We start from the raw sequence: 21811 nt of genomic DNA, 5'->3' as shown, positions 1-21811 counted from the left end.
TAGCATCATTTTTAACTGATTATTTTTCTGGAAATCCTAGGCTATTTCCTTGATGCTCACTTTCTAGAAGATTTTAATAGAGAGATCTCTATCAGGGATCAGTGAAATGGTGTGATGGAAAAGACCGCAAAGTTAAAATCATGAAATTAAGAAAGCCTCTTGTCTCTATGCCCAGCAGTAAGAGCTTGGCTAAGAGACAAGTATGCTGCACGCAAATCTGCTTTCTGCACTGGACTTCCCAACTACCTCTGGGGCATCTAGTACTTCATTCAAACACACTCAAGACAAAGCACTCAAACACTTGCTGAACATTTCTCTGTCAAGTTTCCAGTACTTTATTTTTCTTGCTAATATGACAGGGAAAATTATACAAAGTATCCAGGATGTTGATACCCCACTCGCCTCACAGTTTACTTCAAAGTCCCTTCAGAATTTTCTGAATCTTACTTTCTAGAACAAATATTAACGGCATAAGCTAACTACCCATGTAGTTATTCTTAATAGCAGTGATAAGCAAGTTCTGGATTTTTAGGTCAGAAGCAATGTCTTCTAGCAATTAACAACTAATTGTCATGTAGTAATAAGTTTAGTTGGCACAAGCTTATGTCTCCAATTCACTGATTCAACAACAACAAAGTGTAAAAATGTTCTTACATGGTAACATCGCTTGGCATTGCCCCAGGTACTCCTTTAGCTTCTTGACTGAAGATGACATCTAAGGAGATTTTTTTGATTCACCAAATTATAAAGCTAAATAGGACCACCAGAAATTGTTTAGTTAAATCTGCCAGGAAAACTACATGCAACAAAACCATCAACATTTCCATGGCAGAAAAGCAGCATTTCCAGCATATTTAGCTGTTGGAAAGGTTTTCCTTTGTCGAAATCACTTCCCTGCCAGTGTCTGAACTTGGATTAACTCTAAATCCTACCAAATCCCCTGCCTGATATCCAGTCTTAGGAAGAGAACTAGTATTCTAACATTTTTCAAGAAAATACAAACTGAACTTCGAACAGTGAGTGACCTGGGTTACCCTTGAAATCTTGATTTCTGGCATTAGTCAGGGACACAGCTAGAGGAGCACATATCCTACGGTGGATTCAAAAATTCTTTGTGAATGGAAGACTCATCTGGTCAATTCATTGAAATCTGAAGATTAATTCTAGTCATAAATGTGACTTTCCAGGGGGAACCCTCTGCAATGTTTTTTGAAGTGCAGTTGTTTTCCTCATGTTAGGAATTTGGCTGGTTGCTTATTTTAGGCTATTTGCTTATCGCTTTGCTGTGCCTCTGCATGGATGACCAAGGCATACTTTGCTATCTTCAGCTCTTTCTGTGGTCTCCCATTCTGCTTCCTTTCCTTCAGTCTTCAATAAGAATCCATGTTTTTAAGAACAACACCCACCTGACATTGTCCTCTGCTTCCCACACGGCAACTTAGCAGTGAGATCATCCAGTCCCGGCTCTGGACTTCTGGCTTGTGTTATTGACCAAATAGGAACTGAGATTCGTTCAATGACCTGTTGTTTGGAAGCATAGAAACCAAAGCACGTGGCCAGTCACTTAATGACAGGTTGCTAGGGAAGAACTTGGGCTGTTTAATGTTGCATGTTAAAAGCATCCTCATCAGCCCAGAAACTTAGGGTTTCTGGACATAGAGTCCAAGTGGAGATGCTTTGGGGGTCATCGGTATAGTTGAACTGTGTCCTCCACCGCTGCCAACATAGTGCAGCTCAGGCTCTTATTTTATAGGTGAGGGAAATGGGTTCCAGGGATGTATTAGTCATTTGCCCAAATTCATGTAGCTTGAAGCTGGAAAGTTGTGTGTATAACACAGGCCCTCTGACTTTCAGCTCAGGGTTTGTGACATTACACCATGTGGTTCGCCTCCCACCTGTCCCACAATGCTACCTTAGCCTCAAAACCAAGTAAGTCAGCTCTTTGCATGCCCAACAAAATAACAAGTCTGGGTACATGAGCTGAGCAGCTGAAAAGCCTGAGGGTACTCTTGTCTCTCCACCTCAAGAATTGTCCCTTTCCCTCACCCGCCAGCCCCTGAAGCAGCTAAAGGCACTACAAATAACAAATATTACTGGCCTCCAGTTCCTTCTGTATTTCCTAACGGAAGTTCAAATTCCTTGTCTCGACATTAGAGACAGTCATAGGCTGCTCTAAACCTCCCTGCTTCCTTTCTCCCCAGCTGCTCCCTACCCTGTCTGTTCTTGCTGTTGCTGTATTCTTGCCCCTTTGCCTCCCATTCTCCTTGGCCAAAGTGACCCTCCCACACTCTTCTTCACCTAATTTTAGCTAAACCTCCAAGACCTAAGTTTATTTTCCTAGGTCTTGATCAGGAGGGGTTCTCTCCACCTCCTCTCTGGAGTCATCTAAGCACCCCCCGAACACTGAGTACGTAGAGTCAGGCATTGTTTTCTGTCTCCCAGGTTTCTCCTTTCCTAAAGGCTTTTTAATATCCATTGAATACACCTTATACCTTCTCACCTCTGCACCTTTGGCTGTGCTGTTCTCCTGCTTGGAATTCCTTTTCTCATTTCTGCCTATTAGAATCCCACCTAGCGATCCTGTCTGATCCCAGAAGCTAAGTAGGGTCGGGCCTGGTTAGTACTTGGATGGGAGACCACCTAGAAAGACCAGGTGCTGTAGGTGTAGAAAAAATAAAAAAATAAAAAAAAAAGGGATTGTAAACTGACAAGGGCCTTGCAATCTGTGAGATCAACCAAGGGTTGCCTTGCCTTAAAAAAAAAAAAAAAAAAAGTCTTACCTATATATCAAAGTTCACCTGAAATTCTACTCTCCATTTAACTTTCTCTAATCCTCTGTATTCTATTGCTGCTGTGACAAATTACCACAAACAGTAGCTCGAAACAACACAAATTTATTATTTTATAATTCTGGAAGTCACAAGTCTCAAATGGCTTTCGGTGTCAGCGGGTTTGTGTTCCTTCTGCACTGTCTAGAGGAGAATCGATTTCCATGCCTTCTCCATCTTCTAGAGGCTACCTGCATTCTCTGGCTTGTGACCCTGTTCTACCTCAGAGCCACAGGGTGGCATCTTTAAATCTTTCTCTGCTCTGCTGTTACATTGCCTTCTCTCTTCATTCTTCCTGCCTCTCTCTTATAAGGACCCTTGTGATAAGGACCTGGATATTTAAAAAAAACCTCCCACTTCAAGGTCCTTACATTTGCAGAGCCCCTTTTACCGTGTAAAGTAACTTATTCACAGGTGCTAGCGATTCCCCTGTTAGGCCTAACAGAGAATCATTTTCATTTCTAATACCTCATTTCATTGTGTTTATGTATCTATAATTCGGAGTTCAACAGAGGCTGTCATGAGCCTCACTGTATCCCTAGCAGAGTAAATTCTTTGAGAGGAAGCACTGTGTCTTACTTGTCTTCATTTTCCTCCAATATTAAGCTTGATGTCTTGAATGTAGCAAGTCCCCTACTATGCTTATTGAATTACTAACAGTAATTTTCTCTGCTTCACTTTACATCTTCAGAGATGATTCTAGAAGATTAAATGACCGTAATACAGACATGTAAGGGGAGTCAGTGGGAAAAAAAAAATGATTCTAGATAATCAACAAGCTTGGTCAGCACTTGGGGGGCGAGGTGGGGTTCACAACCTTCATTTTGGCTACAAGCCTTGTTCACTGCTCCATCCCTCATACTTCGCCTAGCATTGTGCCCAGCAAATAGCAGCTTAGTATTGGACAAATGGGAATCAGTAAGTGAATAAATGTGCCTTATAGGCTATGTGTGTGTTTGGGATAATAGATCAAAGTATTTGAAGTTTGAAAGCTAACGAAGCTATATTGATTTTGTTTGTTCATTTCTTCTGAATAAGGCTCAACAATGAAGAAAAGTAGGATTAGAACATAAGTTTCAACATTCCCCTTTATCCTGGCCCCCTTCCACCATAGAAACAACAGCCTCCTGAGATTTCAGGCTTTATATTTCACTAGCAACTTCTAAATGAGTCCAGAAGCTTTGAGTCAAAGCCCCAAGCTCAGCCAGTAAAGCCCCACTACTAGAAAGTGCCTCTTCAGCTTGAAAGCCACACCATAGGAATACTTGCCTTCTTTGCAGCTAACTGACTTGTGTTCCAGAAGAGTCAGACTGCACATGCAGCCCTGTGAACTCTGTGGGGCAAGGGTGTAGCTCTATGTGGCCTGGTTACCCATGACTTACTTAGCTAGCATCTTACCACGTACACTGGCTTAGCACAATGCACCTACACATAGGAAACCTAATAAAATACACTTGAACCCTCGTATTTGCTGTGAATAGTCATATAAATTTTTCCAGGGGGCAATTTGGCGAGAGATTTGAAAATATTAATTGTGCACATCCTTTTCCCTTACAATTATTTTCTAGAAACATCCTAACCTCCCTCCCCTACTGCAATGCCCACATATGGGCATAAAGATAATTTACACCAGTATGTTCATTGCAGAAATATCTATAGTAATGAATAATTGGAAACAAAAGTCTATCGATATAGTACTATTAAATTATAGTATAGTAAAGCAAAATACTAAGGAGATATTCAAAACAAGAGAGAGATGCATAAACTTGCATGGAAATGTTCACAATACAAAGTTTAAAAAAAAAAAGCAAGTTGCACTAAAGCAATTTGGCTTTTGAAAACAAAATCATTATATATATAGTTATATGTGCAAACAAAAGATCTGAAAGATGAAGAGGTTATCTCTTGGGTATGTGATTTTGTTTCACCTTCTTTGAACATTCGAATTTGATTTTACAGTTATGTTTTGGTTTTATAGTTGAAGAAAAGAAAAGAAACCTATTGCTGAAAAATATAGCAACAGCTGCTACGTAAATTCCGAAAAACAAGAAAGGTCAATAAATGGGCATTTGATAAGAAACCAAAACACAGGACATTCTTCTTTCAGAGGAAACTGAACTCCAAGAAGGAGGTAGAATCCCCTAGTTAACCTTAAAAAATCAACTGCTTTACTTTGAGTTTCTTCTTTTATATGACAGCAGTCATATAAAAATATTTCTCAGTGACATTAGGATGTCAAGAATCCACTATTCTCTACATCTGACGCCTTTCAGGTACTTCTGCTTAAGGAAATCTCCCAGAATTCCCAGGGTGAGGAGGGAGAGAAAAAAATATCTTTTGTAATTGAATTGGATACAGGATTACAGGTAATATTAACAAAAAATATTTTGAAAGTGGATTTAATAAAATGGTTTATAGTTTTAAATGGTTCTATTTGTGAATTTTAGAGGGTTTTTTAAATGAAGTCTCTTTTTCCTTTAAGTCCCCATGTCTCTGTTTTTTTTTCTCCTATACTCTAGAATCTAATCAATTTAGAATTCTTTACACATGATGATTCTTTGAATTGAGTTTGGCCACCAAAACAGCAGGATGCTATCAAACTTAGTTTTACACACACACACACACACACAAACACGTTTCCATATGTTTAAAGGTCAATATGCAAATATATGCAAAAATTCCAACCTTTATTTAAATTAAAAAAAAAAAATCTCCCTTAACTTGAAACCAGGCCTTATGGGCCATTCTAGGTATTCTGAAGCTAGGTGGCTTACACATGTGAGTGGGCGATGGATGGCAGGCACAAACCTCACTTTCTTCCTTAAAGTAGCTAAAAATCAAATCTCCAGGAAACCAAGGAGATGTATTCAGAAGGTGCTCAATAATGATGTTCTATAGTCCAATCAAGATGGTGAAGTAGCTAAACATTGTACATGCCTCCTCCCATGACTGCATTAAAATTGCAACTAAATTGTGGAACAGTCAGCCTGGAGAACCATCTGAAGACTAGCTAAACAGAACTGATGTAGCTGTGGATGTAAAGAGATGGGTAGGAGTGGCAGAGGAGCAAACAAGCTGGTCCCACCCCCACATGTGGCAGTTGAGCATTGGGAGGGCTATCTCAGAGGAACAAGGGACCCCAACCCCATACTGGGGCTCCCCAACCCAGGGTTCCAGTACCAGGAAGAGAAATTCCCACCAAATCTGACTGTGAAAATCAGTGGGGATTCCATCCATCTGGGTGAGATGGAAGGCAGCTGGAAAACCAGACATCCCCTTAAAGGGCTCACACACAGACTCACTTGCTTACAGGCATTCACCCTGGGCTCCAGCGGAGGAAGAGAAGGTCAGGAGGTGCCAGAGACATACAGAGAAAGACTGAGTTGTATAGCTTCAGGGCGAAGGCTGGAAGGACAGCCACCATTATTTTCTTGTTTTTTGTTGAGCGCTCCTCCTGTGCAGCCTACATGTGGGTGCAATCTCGCCTGTGTTGAGCCCTCCCCCAACCCAGCCAAATCTGATTCTGCATTGGCCTGGGCAGTGCCAATCACTTTACCACATGACTATCTGAGGGCACCCCACCCCACTTCCCTGGCACCCAACTCGCAAATTTTCAGTGGCAATTTCGATGCTGGGCAACCAGCCCCTGCTCATGCTCTGGCTAGAGACTCCTAGGCAGCAATCAACAGGCCTCTACTCACATACTTCAAAAGACACTTTTGGTGGCTGCAACTAGCCATGGCCCTAGCTGCAGTGTTTCTGGAACAAATCTCAGGGATGTGTGGTCCCAAGGTGGGGAATGGCTGGCCTCATTGTGATCCGAGAGTTTTTCAAGTAGCTACAGCTCACCACTATAATAAATCTGAGCCTACACCAACATGGGGAATACCATTTGCCCCACCCTGGTAACTCCTTGGAACTTTGCCTCACCCAACTTGCATACCGCCTGAGGGTCTTTTAGCTACCGAGTCTTATGGAAAGCCAGCACCTTCTGATGCCCTGAAACTTTTGCTGAACTGCCCCAGACCCAGCTTTGGTTCACTGCGTGGCCTCTCCCATGTGTCTCCAGGTCTAGTACAGACAGCAACCAACCACAAATAGCTTTGTAGCTCTTACCAGGTAGCCCCTGGCTGGTCACAGGCAATGGCTGACCTAGGCCTGCACAGGAGTCCCTCTCCAGGGGCTCCAGAACCAACATACCCAGAGGCTAGAATTGGACCTCAATAGACCAACACCTATTTAGTCCACAAAGCAGTAAACCCAAAGGGTGGTCTCAACAGGCACGCAAGCTTGCTGAGATGAATCCCACTCTGTGGGGTCAGTCCCCACACAGCAGCTCATACACTGTGGGAATGTCCAGTCTCACAGCCAGTCAATCTCTTCTACTGATGGGCCAATAGCAATCGAGGCTCAACTACAACAGGAGGGCACACACGACTACACAAGAGTCACTGCTGGAGCACTTGGCACAGATAATCAGGGAAATCATGACATTGGGCCTCACAGGACATCTACTGTATAGGGCTAGCAGGCTAAGACTGGGAGATGTAGCAGATCTACCTAATATATAGATCTACCTAATACAGAGAGGCAGCCAAAATGAGAAAACAAAGAAAAATGTCTCAAATGAAAGAACAAGAGAAAACTCAAGAAAAAGAACTAAGTGAAATGAAGGCAGGCAACCTAAAAATTTTTAAAAATCTGAGGTAGCAATACTTATATCAGACAAAATAGACTTTAAAACAAAGGTTATAAGAGACAAAGAAGGACATTACATAATGATAAAGGATCAATCCAACAAAAGGATATAACCCTAGTAAACATTTATGTACTCAACAGAGGAGCACCTAAATATATAAAGCAAATTTTGATCAACATAAAGAGAATGATTGACAGTAATACAGTCATAGTAGAAAACTGTAACACCCCATTGACACCAATGGACAGATCTTCCACACAGAAAAACAATAAGGAAAGAGCGGCCTTAAATGACGCAGTAGACCAGATGGATTTAATTAATATTTTCAGAGCATTTTACCCCAAGGCAGCAGAATATACTTTCTTCTCAAGTACGCATGGAACATTTTCCAAGATAGATCACATTTTAGGCCACGAAACAAGTCTCAGTAAATTTAAGAAGACCGAGGTCATATCAAGCATCTTCTCCAATTACAATGGTATGAAACTTGAAATCAACTACAAGAAAAAAACTGCAAAATACACAAACACATGGAGGCTAAATAACATGCTATTAAACAATGGATAGGTTAATGATGAGATCAAGGAATAAATCACAAGATACCTTGAGACAAATGAAAATAAAAACACAATGATCCAAAATGTATGGGTCACATTGAAAGCAGTCCTAAGTGAGGAATTCATAGCAAAACAGGCCTACCTCAAGAAACAAGAAAAACTCAAATAAATAATCTAATCTTACACCTAAAGTCACTAGAAAAAACAGCAAAAAAACCCCAAAGCGAGTAAAAAGAAAGAAATAATAAAGATTAGAGTGGAAATAAATGAAATAGAGTCTCAAAAAAATACAAAAGATCAATGAAACCAAGAGCTGGGTCTTTAAAAAGATAAACAAAATCGATAAACCTTTAACCAGACTGATTAAGAAAAAAAGAGAGGACCCAAATAAATAAAATCAGGAAAAAAAAAAGAGAAGTGACAACTGACACCACAGAAATACAAAGGATTATGTGAAAATACTACAAGCAATTATACACCGACAAATCGGACAATCTGGAAGAAACAGAATCCTAGAAACACACAATCTTCCAAGACTAAGTCAAGAAGAAACAGAAAATATAAACTGTTCAAAAACTCCCAGCAAACAAAAGTCCTGGACTGGATGGCTTCACAAGTGAATTTTACTAAACATTCAAAAAAGAATTAATACCTATTCTTCTAAAACTATTCTACAAAATTTAAGAGGTGAGAAGGCTCCCAACCTCATTTTACAAGGCCACAATTATGCTGATTCTAAAACCAGGCAAAGACATTAAAAAAAAAAAAAAAAAATATATATATATATATATATATATATATATATATATATATATATACACACACATGCCAGTATCCCTGATGAACATAGATGCAATACATTAAAAACATCATGCATTGTGATCAAATGAGATTTATTCCTGGGAGGCACAGTTGGCACAATATTCACAAATCACTTAATGTGATACACTACATTAACAAATTGAAAGATAAAAATCACATGATTGTAGCAATAGATGCAGAAAAAGCATTTGAGAAAATTTAGCAAAGATTGTTAATAAAAAAGCTCAGCAAAGTGGTAGTAGAAGGAATATACCTCATTATAACAAAGGCCATAGATGACAAACCCACAGCTAACATAATTATCGAAAGCTAAAAGTATTTTCCTTAAGATTAGGAAAAAACCAAGGATGTCCAATTTTGCCACTTTTATTCAACATAATATTGGAAGTCCTAGCCACAGCTATCAAACAAGGAAAAATAAATCAATAAAAGGCATCTAAATTGGAAAAGAAGAAGAAAAACTGTCACTATTTGCAGATGACATGATACTAGATACAGAGAACCCTAAAGATTCCACCAAAAAACTGTTAGAATGGATAAATGAATGCAGTAAAGTAGCAGGATACTAAATTAATATCAGAAATCAATTGCACTGTTATACACCAATAAAGAACTATCAGACAGAGAAATTAAGAAAATTCCCATTTACAATTGCATCAAAAACAATAAAATACCTAGGAACTAACATTACCAAGGAGGTAAAAGTCCTGTACTTGGAAAATTATAAGTCGTTGAGGAAAGAAATTGAAGAAGATACAAATAAATGGAAATATATACCGAGCTCATGGATAGGAAGAATTAACATCATTAAAATGTTCATACTACCCAAAGTAATCTATAGATTAAATGAAATCCCTATCAAAACGCCAATGGCATCTTTCACAGAACTAGAACAAATAATCCTAAAATGTTTGGAATCATAAAAGACCCCAAATAGCCACAGCAATCTTGAAAAAGAACAAAGTGGGAGGTATCACACTACCTAATATCAAGTTCCACTACAAGTTTACAGGAATCAAAACAGCATGGTGCTGGCATAAAAACTGACACATAGATCAATGAACAAGAATAGTGAGTCCAGAAATAAACCCATGCCTATACGGTCATTTAATTTATGTCAAAGGAGGCAAGAATATACAATGTGGTAAAGACCATCCTCAAAAAAGTAAAAATAGATCTACCTTATGACCCAGCAATTCCACTTCCTCATATTTATCTGAAGAAAATCAGAATAATAATTTGAAAAAATATGTGTAACTTTATCTTCACTGCAGTGCTATTTACAATAGTAAAGATAGAAGCAAACTACATGCTCATCAATAGATGATTAAATAATGAAGTTGTGGTGCATATGTATAATGGAATATTACTCAGCAATAAAAAAATAAAATCAGCATTTGCAATGACATGGATGGACCTAGAGGGTATATGCGAAGAGAAATAATTCAGACAGAAAGAGGCAAATACCATATGATTTCTAAAGAACAATGTAAACTAGCAAGCAAAATGGAAACAGACTTATGGATGCAGAGAGCGAACTGGTGATTGACAGATGTAAGGCTGTAGGGATACTGGGTGAAAAAGGTGAAGGGATAAGAAGTACAAATTCAGTTACAAAATTGCTATGGGGATGATAAGTACAGCTTAGGAAATACAGTCAATAATATTGTAATAACTATGTATAGTGCCAGGCAGACACTAGACTAATTATGAGATGCTTAGTAAATTATATAAATGTATAACCCCTCTTCTGCACAGCTGAAAGTAATCTAAAATAATATTGAATGGCAACTCTAATTGAAATATAAAAATTAAATGAAATAATGATTTTCTAACTGACAATATTTTGTAGATACTTTTTTAAAACATAGTTCCATTTACTTTAGTCAACAGTACTCCCACTGTTATCTCTGCGATTGTACCTTTACACTCTGTCTAGTAACGTGATTCCTCCATTACAGAATAATAAATCTAATTAGCTGTTTATTCAGAATTTCGATTTAATTCAGAGCTCAGAAACAAGGCTGTATTTTTTATTTGAGAGTCTTTTCCATCATTGGCAATCTTCTCTGCATACAATGTCTTCTGCTATAACAAAGCTAGAATTTCAAAATCTTAAAAAATGCTATGCTTAGTGTCATAATAAGAATTTACAAAAACTCAGTGCTATTTATGTCTTCTTAGAATGACCTTTTTCTCCCCCCAGAATCTGAAACTCTTATCGGGACTCAATGTATCAAGAAAATACTCCAAGCTCAAGGAAGGAAAGAAAGAAGAAAGGATTTCAAGTGGTTGAGTTATAAAATAACATGAACCAGAGAATTCTAAGAGGTTGTACTGCTTTATGTAGGCCCAGCCTTGCACAGTACCAGCCACGCTTACATCTCCTACTCCTAGGACCTCCCACTTCTATCCATCTACCCTCCTTACTCTGACCCATGCACCCACCTCCGGCCCACTCACCCTCTTACCTCTCGTAGGGATACTCGTCAATTAACAGGTGAGCTGATTACATATTATTCAGGTTATGAATGAATATGTTTTGGGGATAAAATGTCAACTCATTCTTTACTTTTTGGTACATTCTAAGCTATAAAGTGACATTTCCCAGAACAGAACACAAATATGCCTGTTCATCCCAGGCGGTGGATCAAGTGACTGTATTTTCAGCTCTAAGACCTCCTTACATTGGGGAATGAAGCCAGTTTTCTTTTTTTAATGTTGAAAATTAGAGCTCATGTTTAAAGTATACTTAAGTCTTTAACTGATTGGGCCATTAAGGTCTTTTGTGAGATGAAATAAAGCAAATTGAGCTTTTGCATAAAGCAAAAGTTGAAGTTAAGTTAGAGAAGCCAGGAAGAATGGTAGAAGAGCGGGCAAGGGAACTCTGCAGCAGAAGGATGCTCCCCTGCCACCCGGGGGAACCGGGGAGGTGGGTGGTGGGAGGGGTCACCCTCTGAGAGGAGGTTCTCATTTCTGTTTTGTAAAATATGTCAGTTTACACAGCTTTGTACGTACATATGCAAATAGACTTCAATATACAATCTAGGGGTGTGGATTAGCATATGAAGCACCCTAATCGGAAATTCATATATGGGCAATAAATAGCTCCAAATATTGCTCTCTAAATATACAACACAGAGTTTTTAATTAGAGGGAGGCATATCAGCAAATACTTTTCTTAGTGGGAATTAGAGGCTTTCAAGACAGGTGGGTTGGTCAGGAATATTTAGACAGATATTTTGCCCTGCACGAATGAGGTGTAAGGTTATAGCAAGACTGTCTAACAGCTTTTGGGGGCACCTGTGATCTAGAACCCCTATTGGTCCTATGTTCCCTTAGGACCACTTTGAAAGGACACTTAGAATGATTCTCTTGCCTGATTCCACCCGAAAGTCAGCTGATATTATAGTCAGTATTTGTTGCTTTTGCTGTGGCACAAGCTTTTCCTGTAAAGTATGTGTTAAAGTTCCAGAAACACTGGAGAGTGAGGACTTTGGCAAGTTTAATAAATAAGCTGTATGACTGCTTTGGTGCCTCCTGGTTTATTAAGGGATGTAAGCAAGGTAGCACTGAGCCTGAGACTTTTATTCACTATAATATGTATAATTTTATTTATTATGATATACCACATGGTAGAGAGGTTGTTCGAAAAAGGCATATGGCTCCCACCTACTCTGCTAGTAGAAGGCTGCTAATATTCACCAGAGAAACATGACATTTGGTAAAGGCCAGATTGGTTTGAGTTCTTGAAAGAGGGGGAACTGCTAAAAAGCCCAGAAATGAAGTCAAAGCAGAGTCTTTGTTTGTCAACCACAAGGCCACATGTGAAAAGTAATCTCATTTCACTTTGCCAGCATGCACTGACAAATGTGAGCTCAGGTGAACGCGAACAGAGGTTTTTGGGCCTCGATTTTAGGGATAGCTCCAGAAACTCTTGATTCCTCTCCTGGTCCTTGCACATAGTCTGCCTAACATGGAACTTACATGATCCCCAGCAGCCTTTCATGCAGGCCACCCTCTGCTCTAGGGTATTCTGTTAGTCTCCAGAAGAAAGCACTCATTCTTCCTCCAACTCTAAAAAGCAGCCACTCAGTGAGGCATCTTGGACTGTTCACTCGTGGATGCCCACACGAAGTGAGGATTTGGAAAGCAATTCGCACAGCAGTGATGTTCTGGTGACAATATTTTCCATAAGATAAAAATCCTATTTATTATGAATGTTTAGAATAATTAGAAAAAGAGGGTGGTGAGTATATGTAGCAGAAGGGAAAGTGGGCCAGGGCTTATAGAAATTCCAGACAAAATAAGAATATAAAAAAAAAAAAATAGTAGAAGCAACAAAGTTGTTATCAATCATAAGCATAGAATGATCATTTTGCCAAAATGCTATTTAGATAAAAATCAGACAAGTTATTTTGCAAGTATCCAAGACAATTAGATTTGATTGGCAGTCAATTTTGTATGTCTTTATGCTGGAATTTTCTTTGATTTCTAAAAAGCTAACATTAATGGGTAAAAGAAAGCTGACAATAAAGTCACTGATTCACCACAAATAATTGTTGAAAAACCAAACATGGAGACCAGGGATGATGCTAGAGTACTTCGTGAAACAGGAAGGTGATATAAAGGGAGAAAATGACAACTTTTTTTGTGAGAAAATAGGTAGATAGTGATAGATTGAACAATAGTGAATTTAACCTCTATCTCGGGATTTTCCTGAGCACATGGTGTGGGAGGAGATCATCTTTTAGAATCAGTGACACAAGAAATATCATGCCGGAATGCTGTTTCCTTTACAGCTGTGACGACTCTGCAGGTGGATGGGGGTGTGTTAGAACCAGTGAGTCTAGACTTAAGCAGGACACTTGACAGTGTCTAAGTTCTGTTCTTGTCGTCAAGACAGGGAAACAGAGGTAGCGGTTTTGAAAGCTCGTCCTTGAACTAATGCCAAAACAATTGCTTAAGTGTCCCCTGGGGAGCTTGTTAAATGGCCCAAGATGCCTGTGTCACAGTACTTAAGGAATGAATTCCAGAAGTCAAGTTTTAGTAAGCTCCTCAAATGACTCCCATGAGCAGGCAGGTGTGACATCCCTGAAGGGAGCTGACTTAAAGACCAAAGACAATTGAAGAGAAGCTTCCCAAAGTGCCATGCAGGGTCCTGCTCCAGCCAACACTTTTACCAGTGCCTCAGATAAAGAGAAGTTGACTAAATTCAAGGTAAAGTCATGAAACTGGACAAGGCAGCGGAATTTCCATCTGAAATGACTCAGGATACTAAGTCTAACCAGATAAAGACCAAATAGAAGGTTCAAATATTTTTTAAAAAGGCTGTCAGTAGAATTTTTATATCAACTATAATTTCAAGTCACATGGGAAACATCCAAAATTAATTTCATTATGTGTAATATTAGAAAGCCAATGAAATAGAGGGATCTGGCCAAGGTCAATGGGGAGGCAGATGATTCAGTACTTTGAGAGGCAAATAGTCATGTGATCACTTTGGTGCCAGGGTCGGGGGCAGTTGTCTTAATTTCTGTGAGTAGACTGTGGAAGAAATAGATAATGTTTACAGCTTAAATCCAAAAACATAGGTCACATGGTGCACATTTCCTGAAACTATGGAATCTAGTATAAATAAGATTTATTTCACCCCAACAAAGTCTAGGCCAAAAACTGGTTGTTAGTTAACCGGAATGGCACTTGTCCTCCTTAAAAAGTGGGCATCTTTCAATGTCAAAATTGAGAATTCAGTAGAGAAATATCTTAGGAAACTCATATCCAATAATATTAATATTTTTGAACTAAAGAAACCTAAAATATAATACTTTATTTACTTGTAACATCTGGGAATCGCATTTGAGTAATAGCTTTGTAACTTCAATTTAAAATATCTAATTAAGTAATTGATTCAGACTTACAGTTTGCACTGGAATTCCTACTAACTATATAATACAATATTGTAACACTTAAGAGAACTCACGGTTCATGAAATTTATGAACTTAATTTATAATATTAAATGAATTGCTTAGTATTGGCGAAGTTTGCTAGTAAGGCAATTGAATTAGTCTAAAAGGAATTAAAATGTATTAAACTTATAAATGCAGGGAAAAATATGTGATAGTGTATAATTAACTAGTTGTAAATAGGATCAAGTATTGCTTAAAGACCATTGCAGTGATTGCTAAAATCGTTAGGCATAACTGGAATAACAGGATTTGTTAAATGAACTTAAAGCCTAAGGAAGAATGAGGTTATTAAAAATTGGTGACTTTAACAAAGAGAATGTTAATTTTTGAAAACAAAATAAACACTTGAATAAGCTTTTTTCAACGTAAAAAATGTATCCTTGGGTGAACCAAAAATCTCACATTAGCTTGTCCAAGGTCAGGATGGACCCACAGCAAGTGTGCAGATGACTAAGGCGGGAGGTTGAGTCCTCAAAGCACTCTGGAGGTCTCAGAATGCAGAGCCTGCCAAGAGCTGCTGCAGGCGTAAGCTGAGTGGAGAGGAGAGTGTCCAGAGACAGAAAACTGATCACCACCCTCCATTCTACCCTAATCACATCCATTGGCATAATGTTCACTTCTGGAAACCTATCATTAAGATCAATTGTTGTTAACTGTCCTGAGCCAGTTTGATCACTCACTGACTCTGAGGTTCTTTGTTTGTGTGGGCAATGGTAGATATTTTAGCAGATAATAGAAGTGGATGAGATCAGTTACATCCCCACAGTTACTACCAAGTTAAAATGAAAGCAGGTTTTCAGCTGAGTTCTGCCTCATGTCTACCAGGTGCTTACTAAACAAACATCTATTAATAAGTAAACACAAAGCAGTTCACACAATCTGAAAAGCCAGCTGTCCTTTTATGTAATCTAACTATACTTTTTATTAAGAAATCTCTATAGACAGATGTGACAATATTTTGGCAGAACTCTAACTCTTATGAAGAGCTACAGGACTCTCACAAGGGCATGGGCTTGGACTTGCGAGGCAGCTTAGTACCACCTAACAAAATAATTCAGAGAAAAAAACCTGAGACACATGAAGACCTGGGTTGAAGTATTGGCTGTCCCCATACATTAATGGGAATGTTACACAATCTCTTTCACCTTTCATTTCCTCATCTGTAAGGCAGGGATGATAGAAACTACCTGTTTTTAAGGTTGTTGTAGGAACTAAATGAAATAATGTATATAATGTACATATTATCCAATAGTCAACATGCAATAAATATAAACTAGTATTGCCATTGTTTCATGTGGCTCTGGAGAAAGAACTAGAATTTATGGGTAAGAATCAGAAATAGAAAAGAAAAAGTGAGTCAATTCAAAGAAAAAATTTTTTGACAATTATGGTATTATAAAAATCTTAAACTACCTTTTGCTGAAATAAATTCCTATTAGGGGAGTATCCAAGGAGAAACTGTCTAAGGTCTCTACTTCTCTCTAACACACAGATTCTGTAATGTTGGCCCATTTTCTTCCCTGGTAGGTATAATTTAGATGGGATTATCCACATGTAGTCACAGGAAGGTTCTCTAGTCTTGTAGTTTTACAGATTGAGAATATTGGTCTACAGAGATCACTTTTTATTTATTTCTAACTCTACACTCTTTTCCTGAAAAACAGTCCAAAGCTCTTCAAATGCATCTTTATTTCCATTATAAGCAGTGTAGAAAATGTTTCTGCTTTCATATTTCTTTCAGGTGCATATACATGCACCAATCTGATATTTTCCATTCCTCAATTTATATCCACAGGCAGCCATTTTCAGACAACCCTAGCCTTATATTTGTTTCAAAGGGTGGGTCTCTACTGAAACAATAGGAACTCATTTCTGGGATTAAAACTGTACCCTGGACTACCTCTCCAGCTTTCCGCTATTTGTATTTTTATGCCATTTGATTTCTGCACAATTTTGTATATTTACCTGCCTCTCTGCTCCTTCTTTCCACCAGGGAAGGCTATACTTAGCTCTTTGTTTATGGAGTGCATGCTGGAATATTGCTTTCTGTGCAGAAATCATTTCTTGATTCCCCCCAGACTTAAATTATGTCTTATCTGGACACTGCCTCTGACCTCACTCTGGTTATGTCTGCTCATCCTCCTCACTTCCTGGTTATGTTTCACCTCAGGATATCCATAATATCTAAACCTGTCTGTCACTTTCATAATAACTTTTAACAAATTACTATCAATTTTTAACCAGCTGATACTCCCTGTGCCCATCACTTCATGCATGAAGAGCCAGAGGTATCCCTCAGTCCCTAATGAATAGACTAATCATAAACGATAGAAATGATTTATAAACATTTAAAAATGTTCACCCTCACTACTACAGAAAAGCTAATACAGGCAATGAGGTACAGTGTTTAACCTACAATAGCAGAGATTGGAAACCAGTTGGGCATCGCAAGCCTGGTAAGGGAACAGGCATCTTGCTTACTCTACTGATGAGTGTAACTTGATACAAACTTTTCAGAAAGCAGTTTGGCAGAATATGAAAGGAAATATGACAGGTACATATAAAGCTTTCAGGGCATAGCGGTTCATCATGGCATTATTTGGAGTGTGAAAAATAAGAAATAAATGTCCAAATTAAATAGATAAGAAATTTTGCTATAATTGAATAGTTTGCAGACATTCAATGTGTTTTCCTAACTCTATTTTTAAAATTAAACTTTCTATTTTGAGATAATTGTGGATTCACATGCAGTGTAGGAAATAATGCAGAGACATCACTTTTACTTTTTACCCACTTTTCCCAGTGATGACATCTTGTAAAACTGTGGCACAGTATCCCAGTCAGGATGCTGACATTGATACAGTCAAGATGCAGAACAGTCCCATCACTTATAGGGTCCTTCATGTTGGCTTTTATGTTTCCTCCTGCCCACACCTCCTCTCTAGCTCCTAGGAACCACTAATCTATTCTCTATTTTTACTTTTGTCATTTCAAAAAAGTTATAAATGGAATCATACAGCATGCAAGCTTTTGGGACTGACTTTTCTTCACTTGGCATAATTCTCTGATTTATCCAGGCTGTTGTATGTATCAATAATTTCTTTCTTTTTATTGCTGAGCAGTATTCCATGAGGTGGATGTACACTCTTAGGCCAATCCACTGAAAGACACCTAGGTTGTTTCCATTTTGGGGCTGTTATGAATCAAGCTGCTGTAACATTCATACATAGGCATTTTTGTAAACACAACTTTCCTTTTCTCTGGTTTAAATACCCAGGAATGCAATTTCTAGGTCATATGTCAACTGTATATTTAGATTTGTAAGCAACTAACAAGATGGTTTCCACAGGGGCTGTACTTTTTACATCCCCACTGGCACTGTATGAATGATCCACTTTTTCTTCATCTTCATCAGCAGTTGGTGTCGTCACTATTTTTTAAAAATTATTCTGACAGGTGTGTAGTGATGTCTCATTGCGGTTTTCATGGGCATTTCCCTGAAGGCTAATGATACGGAATATCTTCTGTGCCTGTATGCCATCGGTATCTTCTCTACATTGACATGTCTCTTCAGGTCACTTGCCATTTTCTAATTGAATTGTTGGTATTTTACTGTTGGATTTTTAAAAATTGAGATGTAATTAACATACAAAACTCATCCTTTTATGGTGTACAAGTCAGTAGTGTTTAGTATATTCGAAAGATTCAAAATGTAACCATCACATTTTATATTATTCCGGAACATGTTAATCACCCCCCGAAGAAAGCCAATCACTCTCCATTCTCTCCTTACTTGGCTTTGGGCAACTTCTAATCTACTTTCTATTTCTATAGATTTGCCTATTCTGGACATTTAATATAAATGATATCATATAACATGTGATCTCTTATGACTAGTTTCTTTCACTTTGCGTGTTTTCAAGGTTCATCCATGTTGTAGCATGTATCGGTGCTTCATCCGTTCTTTGATTTTTTAATTAATTATTTTTTTCATTAGTTTTTATGGCTGCATAAAATCCCACTAGACTGTGAGTAGACCGTGTTTTATGTATCTGTTCATCGGTTGATGGACATTCGTTTTCACTTTTCAGCTAATATGAACATTTGTGTACAAGTTTCTGTGTGTACCCATTTTCAATTCATTGGGTATATACCTAGGAGTGGGATTGCTGAGTCATACGCTAACTCTATGTTTAATTTTTTTAAGAAATAAACCGTTTTCCGAAACTGCTGTACCACGTTACATTCCCACCGGCGATGTACGAGTGTAAAGGAAAAGGCTCTGCCATCTTAGACAAGGTATTTTACTCTGGGCAGTTAATTATCCCTCAACTGAGCTAATGATTCTGACCTCACAGTGTTGCGGAGGGACCATATGCGAAGTGATATAAGTGACAGCCCCTCGAGTGTCCCACACAGGCAATGAGCAAGCGGCTATTTTTCACACTCTTCTGGAGGTTGTTACCACACTTTTTAAATGTCCCTCTGAGCTAATCCTCCTCCTCCACAAGAATGCACATCAAATACTCCCTCATTATCACATCTGACAAAGCAGATCCTAGCTGTTAATGACAAATTAAGAGTGTTCCAGTCACCCCTCTCTCCTAGAAAGTGGTGCCCCTCAGCTCTGCAGGCAACATTTGCTTTTCAGAAACCAGTCTTGGGCTTTTAAGGAAGGTGCCAGCAGGGAGGTGGCCCCTGGGAGGCCTGAGGAGGCACCCTTGCTTGCTCCTCTCTCTCAAACATCTGTCACCTTGGGCGTACACAGCCCGGGAAAGAACAAGAGGTGAGCTAGGGCCTCTGCGGGAAGTGACCACGTCCCTCCCCAGGGCCAGGAAGCAGCACTATGGTGCAAGCATGGCGGAGACTGGGCTCGGGCCTGGGGCCGTCCAAAGCATCAGGGGGAGCAGAGCGCACGGGGCTCTACAGCAGCTGTTTAGACTGTAACTGGAACCCTCACTCTCTGAACTTAGCTATGTCATAGGTCACCCTGATGACCAGCACACCATACAGTATGTCCTTCATGAAAGCCTCTGCCACTGATCTTTCCCAGACCACAGCTACCATTTTTAACAGATTCCGAGTCAGTCACAAACAAGGGTTCTTGGAAGAGGGCAATGGGGGTGGTGAAATTTCCAGAAAACAGGTCACAGGAAATCTAGCTAAAGGAACTGAGGCAGTTTGGTCTGGAGGAGAAAAAGGCAATGGGTATAGGATGAGAAAGAATGTTCTGTGGAAGAAAGAGCTGGCTCAGTCTGCACGGCTCTGAAAACTCAGCTAGGACCAAAGGGTGGGTGGAAAGTAATAGAGGCTTTGGGCTCAGAAAGGTTCCAACTAATAATTAAAGCTGCCCAACTTGAAGGACTCAGCAAATTAATGCATTCTTAAAATTCTCTATTCCATGAGGCTTTCACGTAGCCACGTGGGTCTCTCAGTGAAAAAGCTAAGCTGTGCATTAATGGCATTGTGTATTGTGTGAGGGAACAGATTAATTTCGTACCGCTCCTATGTAGTTATGCTCAGAGGTAAGCCTAACGGACACATGCAATAAAAGAACAGATGACCCTTTTTTCTGCTCTGATTCAGAAGCTGCTTGCTGCTCTAAGGACTTTTCCCTAGGGGTGCTGGGGTCTCAAGAACTAAAGGGTTGGGAGCCTGATGTATAATAGCACTTCTCTCACTGACCTGAGCCCCCTTCTCCTGTGACCATTGATTCAGACCTTTTAGATGTGTTGGATAGAGAGCTAATGAAGTGGTTGGAGAATCTGGAGGAAAAAGATATTAGCATTAAAGGGATTTGACATTGTAAGGGAACAAAGTAAAGGCTCTAAGAATTGCCGGTCTTTGGTCTTTTACATGCTGTTGGAAATTACAGCCCTGATCCCTGGGATCATCCTCATGCCTTTCCCCCAAGTGGTTTGTGCCTCAGTGGACAAACCCCTGACAGTCTGGATCTTTCTGTTGCTTCCCCATCAAAATTCACTGATGCTGTGTTCTCCCAGGGTCTTGTCCCCTGCAGTGCCATAGTTCATGGCCAGCAACCTTCAAGCCTTCAATCAGAATGATAATGGGAGAAATTCAGGCATTGCAGCTGGGTGGAAAAGTATTCAGGGCCAAGAGTGAGTGCCTCAAAACAGCCACAGGTGCTTGTCTAGCTCAGAGGTCTTCAAACTGTTTGGGTCTTAGACCCTCTAAAAGAATTTTAATAAAGTATGTACCATCATGTGGTTTTTAATAAAGTTTTTCATCATAAGTTTAAATGTGTTTAAAGGATGTAATTTGGAGCATGTTGTAACTATTTCCATTTTTAAATGAAAGTTGAGTTTCTTTTGTAAATGTATACAATCTACTCTAAACATTACAATTGACATTCTTATCAATTCCATTTTTAAAAACTTATTTACCCTGCAGAAATCTGATTTTTCTTTTTCTTCTTGACCTTCCATTTTCATTCCACTTCCTCCAAAAATTTTACCTCAATGTAATATAATTATTGTTCGAAAAGACTTTGATTACTCTAGAACATTTATCTTCAAGGAAAATGAGTCCAAATTAAAATTTTTGACTTTTACTTTGTGTTACCATAGACTCTAAGCATTAAACAAATCTGTGTTCTTAAATTATCATTATTAGCAATATACTAATTAAAATAACATGAATATATTATACTGATTATTAAATGTAAGAAGTGAGATTATATTGCAAATGAATCTCTTAATTAGATGAACATTTTTCAGTTAGTTCATATATCTGTAGATGAATATTATTTATTGCTAGAATGAGACAGAGATTGGCATCAATTCTATTTTTTGTTTTTATAGATGTAAGCTGTAGGAATTGAAAGTGTTTATTTGAACTTCTGTGTTGCATGTCAAAATTCATGTAATGCTTTCTTATCAAAAAATATTTTTAATCTTCTGTCACTTGACAACTGA

This window comes from Rousettus aegyptiacus, unplaced genomic scaffold (genome assembly GCF_014176215.1).
Source record: "Rousettus aegyptiacus isolate mRouAeg1 unplaced genomic scaffold, mRouAeg1.p scaffold_m13_p_8, whole genome shotgun sequence".
NCBI lineage: Eukaryota > Metazoa > Chordata > Mammalia > Chiroptera > Pteropodidae > Rousettus > Rousettus aegyptiacus.
The sequence above is the reverse complement of the archived record's forward strand: the minus strand, read 5'-3'. Positions refer to the sequence as shown.